The following is a 16,085-nucleotide window of genomic DNA, read 5'->3' as shown; positions in this document are numbered from 1 at the left end:
TGTGGACCTTATCAGCATTAGAGGACAGAAAGTATATAAAGACAAGGTTTTTTCGCCACCTCTTGATCCTCTCCTACCTGGAAGCTTAGAAGTAGACTACATCGGTAGTTTTTTAAAATATATATATCACCTTATTTAATTCTCATGACAATTATGCAAAGTAGGCATTCATATTTTACAAATAGTTAAAAAATGAGATTCAGAGGTTAAATAGCTTGCCAAAGATTGGTCAACAAGGTAAATGGTGCAGCTGGTATAAAAACCAGTAGGTTTTACCTCCAAATTTTATACATTTAATAATTTAACAAACTCTATTCTTAGTTGAGACTGTAGTCATAAGATAGAATGAGCTAAATCAAGTTTACTAAACACACACAAAATAAACTTATACACCTGAATTTCTCACCTATCTCTACTACTTACTAAATATGTAATGGTGGGAAAGTCACTTAACTTATCTGTGTACTTTTTTCAGATGAAAATCTAGAAAATAATTGTATAACCTCTACAGGATTATTGTAATAATGAGCAAAAGATACACAATATATACAACTTTTCTAGAATTTTCCCTATTAATACAGAGTAACCCATATATGAAACCTGCTGTAGCCATTACATTATTTATATTATTATATTAGATAAGATGCTGATATGAAAAAAATATAATGTTATAATATTTATCTGTATGTTTTATGTGAAACAATATTCTCAAGAAGAATCTTATATGGTAATATCTTAACTAGTACCAGGAGTGTTTTTTGCCTTTGAACAGGTTATTTAATTTCATTTTCCCTCTGTTTTTGCATGTAAAACAGTAAAACAAGAAGGAATGCTTGTTCTGACCTTATAATATTGTCTTGTGGACTGTTATCATAATTATAAGTCAGACTCATTTATCTGCCTCTACAAAGTCAGTTCTGCTTTCTGTTGCATCATATTTCCCTTCCCTGCTCTATTACATAAGCACCTTTGCTAAATGACTTTAGCTGCCCTATCCATTCATCAGTTTTGATAGAAGATTACGGAGGAACTCAAAGTTAAAAATACAATTAGGATTTTTCAGTTGCATATCAATTAAAGTTTCTGAGAGCACAACAGAACCCAAAGAAGAATTAACTGAAGCATATAGTTAAAAATTGTGGTTAAATCTGGACTCATTGTTTGAATGCAGAAACATTACATGCATTTTTAGAAGAAGAGAGCCTTTCATTCTTGAATTATACTCCTAATAACTTGCCTTTCTTGGGAGTAAGCATACTTTGGCCCCTCATCATGCTGGGAGACAGAGAACGCAGGAACAAAATTGGATACGTCAGTGAATCATTCATAGAAGCTTAATCCACAAACCTGAAAGCTAATATACATATGTAGCCACAAATACAACTATTTTTGACAATTTTTAAAGGTACTGCTAAGTTATGGTTCAATAACATGCAAAGATTTTAGAATGTAAATATGATAATCGACAATACTTGTACTTTACATGTTTATTTCTTTTTTAAAAAGTCACTATTTAATAAACTTATTCCAGAATCTAGAATTTTGTTGCTAAAAGGAGCTTTAGGAATAAACTGCTTAGTGAGCTAATTTATTTTATAGATAGAAAAATATACCTAAATATCAGAGGGTTAGTAATTTTTCCAGAGGCACACAATGAAGTATCTTTATTTTTATATGTAGTAATATAATTTTACATTATGTAGTATTCTAAAGTTTTCACATTCTACACTGATATATTGAAGACAATTTTTGCACCACCACCTGATAGTCCTGCCATTGTGTCCACAAATTGTTCTACAAATATATTATTATTACTTGTATATATTATACAATACATCTCAGGCATAGGAAAGAACCTAAATACCAATTAAATTTCAGGGGATCCAATCAGCCTCATGAAGCAGGAATCTTTTCCCACAATTTTTCTTGGGTTTTTAACTGCAAGGTTGTGTGTATGTGTGCATGTAAGCTGAGTGAAATCACTAAGGATAATTCCTCACTGATAGGCATTGCGACTGCACAACTGATGACAAATGTGACCCAAAGTATGGTTATTCCACTACATTCACTCTAACTTCAAAATTTTGTACCTTAGAGAATGTAACAGCTCCTGGGTGACTATCTTGTTAAAACTCAGAAAATGCATTCTCATACATAATTTTGTATGTGATATTTACTGCATCTCTTTTAAGTAGGTGTTATAGGAGACTTCGTACAAATGAGAAAACCAAGGTTTAAGCAAGCTCTAAGTTACATCCACCCTTACACAGCTACTGGGTAGCCCTTCTAATATCAATTGCTTTGATCTTTTAGGTGCCTTTCATGGGTTTGTTTGTTTTTTTCCTTATTTTTAAAAAATGTTACATTAAAAAAATATGAAGTCCCCATATACCCCCCACCCCCCTCACCCCACTCCTCCCACATCAACAACCTCTTCCATCACTGTGACACATTCACTGCACCTGGTGAATACATTTTGGAGCACTGCTGCACCACAAGGATAATGGTTTACATTGTAGTTTACACTCTCCCCCAGTCCACACAGTGGGCCATGGCAGGACATACAATGTCCAGCATCTGTCCCTGCAGTACCACCCAGGACAACTCCAAGTTTTGAAAATGCTCCCACATCATATCTCTTCTTCCCTCTCCCTATCTTCAGCAGCTACTGTGGCTACTTTCCCCATATCAATACTACAATTTCTTCCATTACTAAGCACAATAGTTCTCCAGCAGAACACCAGTAAGTCCACTCTAATCCATACTCCATTCCTCCCTCTTGTGGACCCTGGGGTGGTTATGTCCAGTCCTCCTCTACATCAAGAGGGGACTAAGATTCCACATGGATGATGGATGCAACTCTCCTGCTTGCAGCTGTAGGCACTCTTGGCTCCCTGGTGTGGTGTTGACCTTCTTCACCTCCCTGTTAGCTGGCGGGGGTAAGTCCAATGAACCAGAGGGTAGAAGTTGCAAGTCTGCTGAGGTTCAGGGCCTGGCTGTCATATGGACAGTCCAGAGATTCAGGTCTCCTGAGTATACACCAACCCCAGCACCAACCACAGGTCCGGTAAAAGTTACAGAAAAGGCATGTGTAGAAAGGTCATATCTGAGTCCAACTCCATCACACTCAGGAACACAAACTCCAAAGCAGGACCAACTGACATGGCACTGAACTCCAGAGTCATCTGTCATGACCATAGAACCTGTGGGTCTCTGTAGCCTGTAGGAGAACCAGTACCTGGGTTTATATCTACTTTGGCCGTCTCTGGGACTGAGGCATGCATAAGCATTACCTCTCTGATGACCTCCCGACCTTTCATGGTTTTGAAGTGTTGCTCGGTGGTAAACCCTGTGCTAATAAAGTACTCTATGAAAGCCTGGGATACTTGTGGGCGTGGCAGAATAGGGGAAGCTTCCAAGTACAACAAAGTACGAAAGAAAGGAAGACACATAAAAGACATTAAGGACATTATAAAACTGACTTTCCATGTTTGGAAATATCCAGATATACCTGGATATTAAGGGAAATATTTTGAATATTTGAATTTGAATGCTCTGGCTCCTTCTAAAAACATTCTACTAATTCTTTTTTCTCTTGATTTTATTTCATTTTTTCATGTCAGGTAAATGGGAAGCAAACAAACAAAAAATCACTTTGAGTTGAATTCTTCCTAATAGATGGCTTTACTTATTTGTAGTCTATGGAGTTTTAAGCAGAAAAAGCTGATATTTTATTCATCTAAAGCATATATTATTTGCATGACAGTGGCATTTGCTTAAACTAAAACAATGAATTTTAAATTTCCTTAGCCAATTTTTATGGTTCTGAAAATACAGGAATAAGTAGATGCTTTCTATTTCTACTTTGTTACTCAGAATGAAGTTTGATCCAATCCCATTGGACATTTGGAAGAAATGAAATTAGTTGAGGAAACAAAGAACTCAAAGTTAAGGGGGAAAAGACAGTGAAAAATTGCATCCTGAAGATGTCACTGAGCTCTGAGTGCTGAACTATCCAAGAAAAGGCACTGTAAGAAATGAAGATTAGTTCAGTTTTCATATAAAGGAAGAAAATATTAATTAATGTAACCTGGCAGCCTATTGCCTCAGTCTCCCTATCCTGGGTTAAGCGGGAACAAAGGAAACCAGCTTACTAAGCCAGTTCTATAGGCAGTAGAAAAGATGCCCAAGAAAGAACTAAGTCAATACCAATTCAGCACTAAATTCCATTCCTCATTTGGCACAGGGCAGCAGGTTAAAACTAAAATGGTTGGAATGTGATGGGGGAAGCAGTTAAACACAAATTTTTGCGTGGGAAAGTTAGATCTTCTTGGATAGGCTGTAACTTCTGAAGTATCCAGTCTATGGAGAAACAGAGGAAGGGCTTGCGTGCTAGGCTTAGGGGTGTAAATTGTGTCATTTTTCTTTGTTCGGGGCGCCAGCCATGTTTTCTGGTTGTGTGCTCCTTCTTGCAAGATTGAGAATAAATTCTTTTCTTCTGCACAATCAGATGAGCCTTATTTTCTTCCAGAAGATTTCTTTCTTACAGGCACCATAAAAGTCTTATGCAGTCCTTGGGAAATAAAGCCAAGCCAAAACATAAAAAAAGTAAAGAAGAGTAAATAAGTAAATAAAAATAGCCTAAAAACTCTTCTTCCTCCAAGTAAATTATTGCCACCATCATTCCTGAATGAAAGTATAAAGGATAAAGGTGAACTTTCAGGTTATAAAGCTTAGAGTGCCCCTGAACTCCACGTTGTGTGATCTGGGTTGTACTGGCAAGTGAGTGCTAACCTCGTCTGTCAGTCAGCAGGCAGGAAAGAAAATAGGAGCTGCTCTAGGCGACTGACAGAGGAGAGGCAACCTCTGCTGAAAATGCCAAGCAAAACAGAGATGGGGAGGAACACCTTGGCTTCTTCCTTATTCTTGCCTTCCAGTCTCCTGCCATCAGCCAAACCTGCATGGAAGGTAGCTGACAAGTGAGGTGGGAAAACCAGGCTGCAGAAGGCGGCTCGCTGTGCCATGCACAGAGCTGGATAAGGGCAAGAGAAGAATCTGAGAGCCAAGAGGCAAGTGATGAGTACAACTTCCAAGTAGGTTGTGATTTTTAAAGGATGATAGAATTAAATAGAAACTGCCATTGAATAGTGTCCCGCAAAATTCAGACTTGCTCAGCACCTCAGAATTTGACCTTACTTGAAAATAGGGTCTTGGCCCATGTCATTAGTTGGAGATCTCGAGATGAAATCATCCTGGATTTAGGATGGGCTCTCAGTGCAATGACTGATGTCCTCATAAGAAGAGAAGTGGAGGCACAGGTGGAGAGATTGGAATAATGATGCCACAAGCCAAGACACCCCAGGAGCCGCTGAAGCGGGGAGGAGGCAGGGAGAGGTTCTCCCCTAGAATTTTTGCAGGGAATGCGCCCGCAGAGAGGCTGAGTTGGGACCTCTGGATTCCAGAACTGTGAGAAGAACTCCCTGTTGCTTTAAGCCTCTCCGTTTGTGATACTGTGTCACGGCAGTCCTAGAAAAGCAACGCCGATATCCTGAGGTAGAAATAAGAAATACTCTAATCCTCCTGAACACTCTCTGATGGCTTTGCCTGCTTCAGAAAGAGGCTATGAAGTCAGTCCTTGAGTCTCTGTTAACTGACAAGGAAAAAATAAAATTGTGTGAGTGTGTGTGCGCGCATATATACATATATTTATTTATATATTTATCTATAATTATATAAAAATCACCTCAAGACCTGGATTGGATCCTAGGCTGGGAGAAAAAATAACTATAAAAAAAATTATTGAGGTTGCAATTGATAAAATTTGAATATGAATTATAAAATAATCATTTTTATCAATTTTATACTTATATTTCTAATTGTGGAAGAGGATGGCAGTGATCTTGGGAAATGCCCTCAAAAGTATTTAGGAATAAGGACCATAATATCTCAAATATTCTCTCAAGTGGCTAAGAAAAATAACATAAATGTATGTAATCTATATATGTGTGTGTCCATGTCCACAATTGAGACAGATGCAGAGAGTTAAAAAGAGAAATGGATAGCTATTTATTTGTATTCTATTGAGTTTTACCTTGAAAAGGAAATATTTCGTTTACCTGAAGCACAATTATTTTCTGATAGTGACACTGGCTTGAAGGAAGATAATGAATGAGTTGTTAGCTTTGCACTTACATACCCAGTGTTCATGGTCCTGCTGCTTTCCACATCTGTTTTGTCCCTTCACACTCAGATTGACATTTGATCAAGTCTGAGTGGGCACATGAAAGAAATAAAATTAGTTGAGGAAATAAAGAAGTTAAAATTAGGAGGGAAATGTTAACAAATGGTAAATGCAGGTAAAGGATTCTATGTACTATTCCTGGAATTGTTCTTTATGTTTGAAATTATGTAAGAATAAAAGTTTACAATAACAGAGCTAGAAAACAGAAAAGAGGACTAAATATTTGAAGAATGTTTGAAGAAGAGTGGAAGTGATTAGATTGGGAGAGCAAAGAGAACAGAGAAAACAACATCCAGAAGGAAAAAGGATTACAGAGAAAAGACACAACATATCCAAAAGAACTTTAGAAAAGGAGCAAGCATGGAGGCATCAAGCAATGAAAAGCTACCCTGGGGTTGAGGTGATCATCAGAGGAATTTATTAAATGAGTCTTCATGGAAGTTCTGGGCCAGCTTTGTTCCTTTTTCCTGATAAATCAGTTTGCCTTTCCTATACAGGTAATGATTACCATGAATTTTGCATTAATCTTTCCTTTGGTTTTCTTTAAATTTTTACTGTACAGTTAAATATTCCATACAATATTTTGAAAGGTTTGCATGCTTTGACCCTTAGATAAACTCATATTGTGTGTATTTTCCTTCTTTTAAAACTGAACATTGCTTTTGAAATGTATCCATGCAGTTTGATTGAGGAATGCTAATTGATGCATGTGGCTATGATTCCTTCATTTTTACTGCTGGGTAGTGATGTGGGCTATGGGTGGGAGGCTCTTTGTCTCTTCAGAGATAACCTTAACCTAAGCTGTCTGTCCTGACTTGTGGGTGTGGAATGGTAAGAGGCTGCAGTCCTGCACTTGGTGACCATGGCAACGACTCCAGTCCCAGGAAACAATGCAAAGTCTATAAACTTTAAATATTCAGGGCAAATGCAAACCAAACGTGCTAAAAGTTTATCTAGAATGTATGAAGTCCATGCTAAAAGCTTACCTAGTATGTGGAAGATATATGCTAATTCAAGCCTATTGAGAACTGAAACAAAAGGACCATTTGGCCATTCCTCTCTGTATAAAAGGGACTCAAAAATCTTGTTTGGGGCTCGGGTTGGAACAGAAAGCTCCCGAGTCCGGCCGGCCGTCAATAAATCATTTTTCCTTCTCAAAATCATTCCTGAGTCCTGACCTTTCTATATGCAAATAATTGAACCTCTCTCAAATTCTACAACAGTAGGATGAATATAACATCTTTACCAAAAATGTCTGACTTATAAATCTTTTCTAAATTCAGTTTCCCTGATTATCAGTGAGTATGAGCATGTTTTAATATGTTTATTGTGAATATTTTCCTCTTTGGAGAATACCTATTTATGACTTGTTTATATTTTACTGAGTTATTTCTCTTTTTCATTGACTTATAAGAGTTCATTTTAAATTTAAAATTATTATTTTGGTGATCTGTGCTTAAAATGTTTTGTATCTGTCGATCATCTCCTCATTCTTTTTTTCTTTATTAGGGAAGTGAGTTTACAGAACAATCAGGCATAAAATACAGGATTCCTATATACCACTCTAATATTAACACCTTGCATTGGTGTGGAACATTTATTACAACTGACAGTAGCACATTTTTATAGTTATAATCCATGATTTAACTAGGGTTCACTGTTTGCATAGTGTAGTTCCACGGATTTTTAATTTTTTTAAATTTTGTTACCATATATGTAATCTAACATTTCCCCCTTTAATCACATTCAGATATATATCTGTACTGTTAATTATGATCACAATTTTGTGCTGCCATCGCCACCATCCATTACCAAAACATATCCATCATTCCAAATAGGAATCTTACGTATTTTTAGCCTTGGTTTCCCATCCCCTATTCTACCTTGTTCCCTGGTAACCTATATTCTAGATTCTCACTCTGAATTTGCTTATTGTTTCAAAAACAGTGAGAGTATACAATATTTGTCCTTTTGTCCCTGACTTATTTCACTCAACACAATGCCTTCCAGGTTGATCCATGTTATCACATGTATTAGAACTTCAGTCCTTCTTATGACTGAATAATATTCCACTATATGTATATAACACATTTGTTTATCCATTCATTGGTTGATGGACACTAGGGTTGCTACTATCTTTTGGCAATTGTGACTAATACCTCTATGAACATCAGTGTGGACCGAACATCCATTCAGGTTCCTACTTTCAATTCTTTTGAGTATATACCAGTAGTAGTATTGCTGGGTCATATGATAATTCTATACTTAACTTTCTGATATGTCTTTTGATGTACAAGTATTTTTAATTTAAGGCAGCTTAAATGAACTTATTAATTTATAGTTTGTATTTTGGTGTGTGTATATATAAATAAATAAATAAATATATATATATTTTTGCACCATTCCTAGAAGTACAGCAATACTAGGCTGATGTGTGGAGTGGATAGAGCAAACCCATTTTCCACCTCCCTGTTCCAAAAGCCAATTTAATATAATGGCCTCAGATAGAGGACATATCAGATATTAAACTGATAATAACAGATAACTACACTTGATCTGAACAAAGAGTCCCAGAAGTGATGGCAATATGTTTTTAAAATTCCATACCCTGAGGTCAAACAGCATTCTTCTGTACTGTTTTCCTGAATATTTTGAAATTTTGTCCTTCACATTTAAATCTCTTATCCATTTGAATTGATTTTGTATATGTTGTAAGGTAGAGATTTATTTTCATTTTTCTCTGCAGCAATAGTAATTGCTCTGTACTTTTTATTGAAAAACCCATCATTTTTCCTATTAATCTACAATTTCTTGTTAATTTTCAAGAGTTCTTTTTTGTTTTCTGAAGGTATTTTTATATCATTCTGTTCTTATTTCATGGGTGTTACATTACTCTGTAGCTCTAAACATATTAATAAGGAGGATTTTGTTTTTTTTTTTTTTTTTTTCTTTAGGTCTTATTTTCCTTGCAGGGCCTAATTTTTCAGAGTTTCTTTTTTGATTGAATATTTTGAATTTTTCTTCCATATGAGAATCTTTCCTGGGGGTCCTTGACTCGGTCATGATTAAGAATGAGACATACAAAGTTAATTAGTAACCTTCAGTGCATGATTGGAAATGGGATTTACAACTGGATGATCAACTTTGAACCCAGATCTCAGTATACTTAGTTCTTTTCTCTTGTACTGTTTTAATTTTCCCAGAGAAAAAATCATCCATTTTCTCAATTAGAGGAGAAGAAGGCCTTGCTGACACTCTGTGAGTTGAGTGGGTAAAGAAAGCTGAGAAGTCTCTCCAGTTACTTTATTACTTTTCCATGTCATAAACCTACCCTCAAGGGTGCCAGAAACCCCATGAGAGAATAATCATCTCAGGGAATAAATTTACAATCTTCTGCTGGCGAGGGAAAGAAGAAATTCTCTTACTGTGCAGAATGGAGAAGGAGTTCTGAGCAGTTAATTACCTTCCCAACATTTTTTCCACCTATTCTCTTCTTTTCAACCCCCTTCACTCCCACTTCCAAAGATACCTAATGCTACCAATTTCTGAACTGTAATGGGTTCTGCAAGTAAAATAGGTTGACTTTTTGTCCCTCATGACCAGTCTTGAACTGAGACTTGTGTCAGCATTTAGTCAGAAAGATGTTACCCTCAGAAAGAAGTTACCCTATGTATTCCACGCCTGAAGGTATTAGAATTATGGACTTAATGGGAAAGTTGGGGAAACCTTAATGCATTATGCAGCTTGGAGTAACAAGAGGGTATTCTCAACAGCACAGTGGGAAGCTGTTGCCAATTTCATATGCCCTGTGTCTGATGGCAGGAGACCTGGGGAGTAACATGTCTCTCACTTGGGCTTATCACATGTCCTAGGGATGCTTCTCCTTGGCAAATTCTAGCCAGGAAACACATGGAGAGGGAATTTCAGGACCAAGAATTCTGGCCATTCTCTACTTCCCTTCCCAGAGTCTTTAAAAGGGGGTGTAGCTCTGATGTTGACAGCACAGGCAATTATCACTTTTTTTTTAAGGTTTGCATTTATTTCTTTATTTTTATTTTTTAAAGATACCAAGGCTACATAAAAGTTGCATTAAAAATGTAAAGGATTCCCTTATGCCCCACTCCCTAGCCCTCCCATACTTTCCCAATTAACAACATCCTTCATTAGTATGGTACATTTGTTACAATTGATGAACACTTTTGGAGCATTGCCACTAAGTGTGGATTGTAGCTTACATTAAACTCTCTCCTGCAAAGTTTTGTAAGGTATGACAAGAAATATAATGGCCTGTTTCTGTTATTGCAATATCATGCAGGACAATTCCAATGTCCTGAAAATGTCCCCATATTACACCAATTTTTCCTCTCTCCCTCCTTTCAGAACCTCTGGTGGCCACTACCTCCACATCAATGATAGAAGTTCTTCCATTGCTCGAATCACAATAAGTCTATAGTGGAATAACAGTAAGTCTGCTCTAGTTCATCATTCATTCCCCAATCCTGAGGATTCAGGGATGGTGATGGCCACTCTGCCGCTAATTGAGAGGAACTTAGATCCCATGGGGCAGATGGATGGGACTATTTGGCTTGCAGCTGTAGACTCTCTGTTCCTTGGGATGGTCATTGTCCATCATCATTTCCTTGTTAGTTGTTCTGGATCACTTGTCTTTAAGCAACTTGTGGATCACAGTTGTACTTGTGCTTACATAGAGATATATGCCCTTGCAGTGAATGGCTTTAAGCAAGATTAATTAATTTGTTAGAAAGTAGAAGTGTGCAATGGAGCAAAGAGGACTACTCTAGATATCCATCTAGATGTCCATGGTCTGTGACCCTCGATTCTAATTGCACTTTTATCACTATTTATGAGCACTATTTTTTTGTAAAATGGGAAGGTTGAATTGGAAGATTGCTTAGACTCCTTCTTCAAATTCCTGTATTGATAGGTCTAATTCTATTCTTTTAGTTGACTCTAATTTGGGGTGTATTTATCAATGACTCCGTGTTCTGTAACATTTACTTTATATGTATTGAAGCACTATTACTAAGAGTGTACAAATTTGAAATTATTATACTCTCTTTGGGAATTAAAGATTTTACCACTATATGAATATTTTCTTCATACCTACTTTGTTTTATGCCTTAATGTTTATTTTATATGCTATTAGTAAACCAGCTTTGTTTCAGTGAGTATTTGCTCAACATAGCATTTTCAGTCTTTTACTTAAAAATATCTATAAATTTATGTATAAAAGTGCCTCTTCTTAACAGGAAATGGAAAAAAATGTTGAGACAACTTAACTCTCCAAAGAAGTTAGTTCTCTGCTTGGAATTTTATGCATCTATCAGCATTACATTATTGGGTAGAAAATATTTTTATGTGGTGTTAATTGAGAAAGGCAATTATATATACAATTTATAAAGTACTTTAAAATGAAACATACGAAATTATTCTCATTCATTTTATTAAAGTCCATTTCTCTATTTTTCAAATATTATTTAATGTGCTTGTACACCTTTAAAATAAAAATTAACTTTATAAAGTAATAAACAATATTAACAAAGTGCTAGAGATAATGGAAAAGATGGTGAACTACACAAGGTTTATATTATGTGCTCTTTGCATTTATAACTGAGAAAACACAGGATGAAAAATTAAATGAAATTCTGAGAACAATATTTACTCTGGATTCATGAGTAATAAAAGCCTCTGTCAGTAATTGTACATTGTTATTGGGAAAATATTTGTTTTCTGTGGAAAAAGATGTGTAAAGCCTTGTTGCTTTGCCAGTATGCATTTTAATTGTATTTATGATGTCTGCATTATGTAACTTTAATTTTATTGTAATTAGCTCAAACAAGGTGGAGCATTTTCATAATCACCTTGAGTAAATATTTTGTAGTTTGTTTCTTTTTTATCTAATTAGATGCTGCTGTTTATTTTTCTACTTTCCAAACAATTTTTTGAGCTTTTAAGATATTTTCTGATAATATAGCCATGATTTATTGTTTTATTGTTTTAATTAGGTGATGAAATTATAGGGAGTTTTTTGTCTTGAACATCTTTTGCTATTTTAATATTACTTTTGTAAGAAATAAACACAAGAAAAAAAACAAAAAAAGGAATAAACATGAATTTTTCCTGTCTTTTTATGGTGACAAAATATTCAGTTTAGAATTTATTATATCACACATCTATAAAAATCAGGCCATTTCATGCACTGATATCTCTTAAACATTTACTTAAAACATTACAGTTTAGAAATTATTTATATTAATTGTCACATTTGCTAATTGTGACAACACTGTCACATAACTTAAGTAATTTTACTCAAATAATATAACAATTGAAGAAAGGGAAATAAAATAACAATATAAACACTGTATAAACATACTAATAAAATATTAAAACTTCAGATTTCTGATTTAAAGTCCAATGTTATTTTTACTACACATTATAGAATAGATCAAAGATCCCTGCCCACATTCAGAGAAATATATTGTGCCACTCAATATCATTAAAGTGATTAACTCTGGCCTGATAAAAATAAAATAAACACCTTTTTGGTTATTTATTCTACTTACTTACCTCATCTCACATTGTCTTCATGATTGCAATTTATTTAACTACCCTGTGATTCTCTATGATTACCTTCTTCTTAAAGCTATGTTTTATTCATTTTCCATTCATGAACTCATTTATTCATATAGTCAATATTTATTCATTTATTCTACAGATTTATTGAGTGTCTGTTAAGAAGTAAGCATATATTCATATACTTAGTCATGTTTATTGTCTATTAAGTATTGGCATTGTGTGTTCAAGCAGCTTCCATTTGCCTACTAAGAAATATGACGTACCAAGATCACATCTCTCCTTGACTAAACACCAGCAGGGCATATTATCTACATTATACTAGTAGATCTAGAACTCTGTTTAATTCTGTAAACTATAAAAATATGACTGCGCTATTAGTATCTAAATCTATGTCTCAGCTTACTGAAGTCATTAAGGAAAACTTCTTTCCTCCATAACCTGAAGTAAGCAAGAAGTTCACTTTTAAGAAAGCTTATGGGAGGACATTATTACCTTGTTTGTATAACAGAAAAGAAATAGGACTTTAAACTCCACATAGTCACACCAAATCTAGGAAAGCAGAAATAACTACACTAATAGCAGGTAAAATAGACTTCAGAACAAAATTACCAAGGACAAAGAAAGACTTTAGTTAATGATGAAAGAGTCAATCTACCAAGAAGACATAACAAAAATTGATAAAAAATACTAAACAAAAAAATCAGAAAGATTATAGAATAATTCAACAACATCATCAACCAGCAGTATCTACTAGCATTTGCAGAACACTTCACTAAACAACAGCAGAATACACATTCTTTTTAAGTTCCCAGGGACATTGATCAAGATAGACCACATACAGAACCAAAATACAAACCTCAACAAATTTAAAAGAATTGAAATCATTCAGTGTGTTCTTTGACCACAATGGAATGAAACTGGAAATCAGTACCAGAAGGATACAATGAAAATCTCTAAACACTTGAAATTAAACAATACACTTCTAATTAATCCATTAATTAAAGAGCAAATCTCAAGGGAACTTTTAAAAATATATTAAATTAAATGAAAATGAAAACACAACATAAAAATTTGTAGGAAGCAGCTATATCAGAACTGAAAGGTAAATTTATAGTGCTTATATTAGAAAAAAAGAGATGTTCTCAAATCAATAATCTAAGTACTCACCTTAAGAAACTAGAAAATGAAGAGCAAAATAAAACCCAAGCCTGCAGAAGGAAGGGAATAATTATAAGAAGTAAAACAGAAAAACTATTAATAGAGATAATCAATGAAATTAAAAGCTGCTTCTTTGAAAGATAAATAAAGTTGACAAACCTCTAGCTAAACTGAAAAAGAGAAAGGAGAAAAGACACAAATTAGCAATGTCAGGAGTGACACAGGAGATATCACTACAGAGCCATCAGCAGCCAATTACCCCAGGAATTCAGGAAATGGCTGCCTCTGTCCTAAAGGGGGAGATATGAATGTCACATCAGATTATCCACTGCAATTTCTAATCTGCAAAATGAGGTCAGAACAGATCTTTCTGAGGTCTCCTCCAGGTCAAACATTATGGGATAATAATAAAAACAGTTCTTTGGATATATAATATCATAATTGGAAATCCTGATAACATTTCACTAGAAATTATTTCTATTGTGATTTATAGCACATGCCAGAAAAAGAAGATTGCTAAATTTCCTGAAAACCCATTTTTTGTGAATATGTGTTTGCATCCATGATTCAGATAATGATCCAGAACTTATTTATTTTCTTGTTATTTGGTACATGTGATTTAGATAGCTACATGTAAGATGATAGGATGTTTTTTGGAATGTTAAAACTGTAAAGGTTTACTCTATTAATTTAAATCCTTTCTTCATTGTTGGGTGCTTTTGGATGATAACTTCCCCTTAAAACTCTTCTGGGGAAAGAGATGTGGCTCAAGTGATAGAGCTTCCATCTACCATATGGGAGGACCTGGGTTTGACCCCTGGGGCCTCACGTGAGGCCTCCTGGTGAAAAAGAAGAAGGGAAAGCGTGCCTACACAGTAAGCCAGTGCCCACACGACTGCCTGTGTGGTGAGTGCAAGTGCCCAGGCAGTGAACCAGTTCCCATACAAGTGAGTCACACAGCAAGATGATGACGCATCAAAAGAGAGACAAGGGGAGAGTCAAGGTGAAGTGCAGCAGAAACCAGGAGCTGAGGTGGTACAATTGACAGGGAACCTCTCTCCACATCAGGGGTCTCCAGGATTGAATCCTGGTAAATCCTAGAGGAGAGAAAATGAGAAGGGAAGACAACGCAGAGAGCAAAAACAGCAGGGCAGGAGGAGGAGGGGAAGGGGGGAAAATAAATAAATAAATCTTGAAAGAAGAAAAAAAAACTCTTCTGAAGTTTTCTGCCAAAAATCTTAATAGCCCAAAAATCTTAATACCAGCGTATTAACCCCACTAGAAGATGTGGTTTTAGCAGCATGGGACTGAGTCTGCCTTGCATACTGGTTCTGCCTTGGGATGTTGCTAAAACAATGAAACTTTTCCTTGGTTATAAACAACTCTCATAGACAGAGCTGATTGTTTTGCTGTCAAGTTCTGTTTTACCACCAAATTTTAACTTGTAGTATATGAACCTGTTGAACCAAATTCACAGGAGATGTATTTTCAACAGTAAGAAGAATCTTACTGAACTGAATCCCAATTAATATCAATTGCTGGTTCATAGGATGTGTAATGGAATGGCTAAGTATAAACAGATTTGCCATTTAGACTATCTCATATAGTCAATTTGTGTTTAAGAAAGACAGCTAATTCTAAGATGGAACTATTATTTGGTTGAATAATTTCAAAAGCAAATGAACTCACAAAGTCTTTTTAAAGATTTTTTAATAAAATCACAAAGTCTTATGCATTATCTTATGGGATTCCATGGGACTCAATATTGAATGAGAAAAATATAAGCCTTGACTATGATGACTTGAATAAGAAATATGTAAGAATAATAGTCTCTCTTCTTGAAACACATTTTCTTTCCAACCTATTCCAATGATTTTGCAACTCTTCTGATAGAGGCATGGGTTAAACTTCTATTCCATATTTACTCAATTGACAAATATTAATACATACTATATCCTACTCAGTGACATTCACTATTCGACCAACACCTAACAAAACAGACAAGTATCTCTGCCCTTGCAGAACTAATATTCTAGTGGATATCTAATCATTTGTTTTAGACAACAGAACAAATCTAGAAAATCATAAT

General features: G+C 35.2%; 1 non-coding gene across 1 annotated transcript; it reads right to left on the bottom strand.

The window, feature by feature from the left end:
- Positions 1 to 8,630: 8,630 nt before the first annotated feature.
- On the bottom strand, positions 8,631 to 8,822 carry LOC111762808 (U2 spliceosomal RNA). The gene has a single exon (XR_002795829.1). It is a non-coding gene; the product is annotated as a U2 spliceosomal RNA (small nuclear RNA).
- Between the last annotated feature and the right edge of the window lie 7,263 nt (positions 8,823 to 16,085).

The sequence above is a fragment of the Dasypus novemcinctus genome, chromosome 25, assembly GCF_030445035.2.
Source record: "Dasypus novemcinctus isolate mDasNov1 chromosome 25, mDasNov1.1.hap2, whole genome shotgun sequence".
NCBI classification, from domain to species: Eukaryota; Metazoa; Chordata; class Mammalia; order Cingulata; family Dasypodidae; genus Dasypus; species Dasypus novemcinctus.
This window is presented reverse-complemented; position numbering and strand designations above follow the sequence as displayed.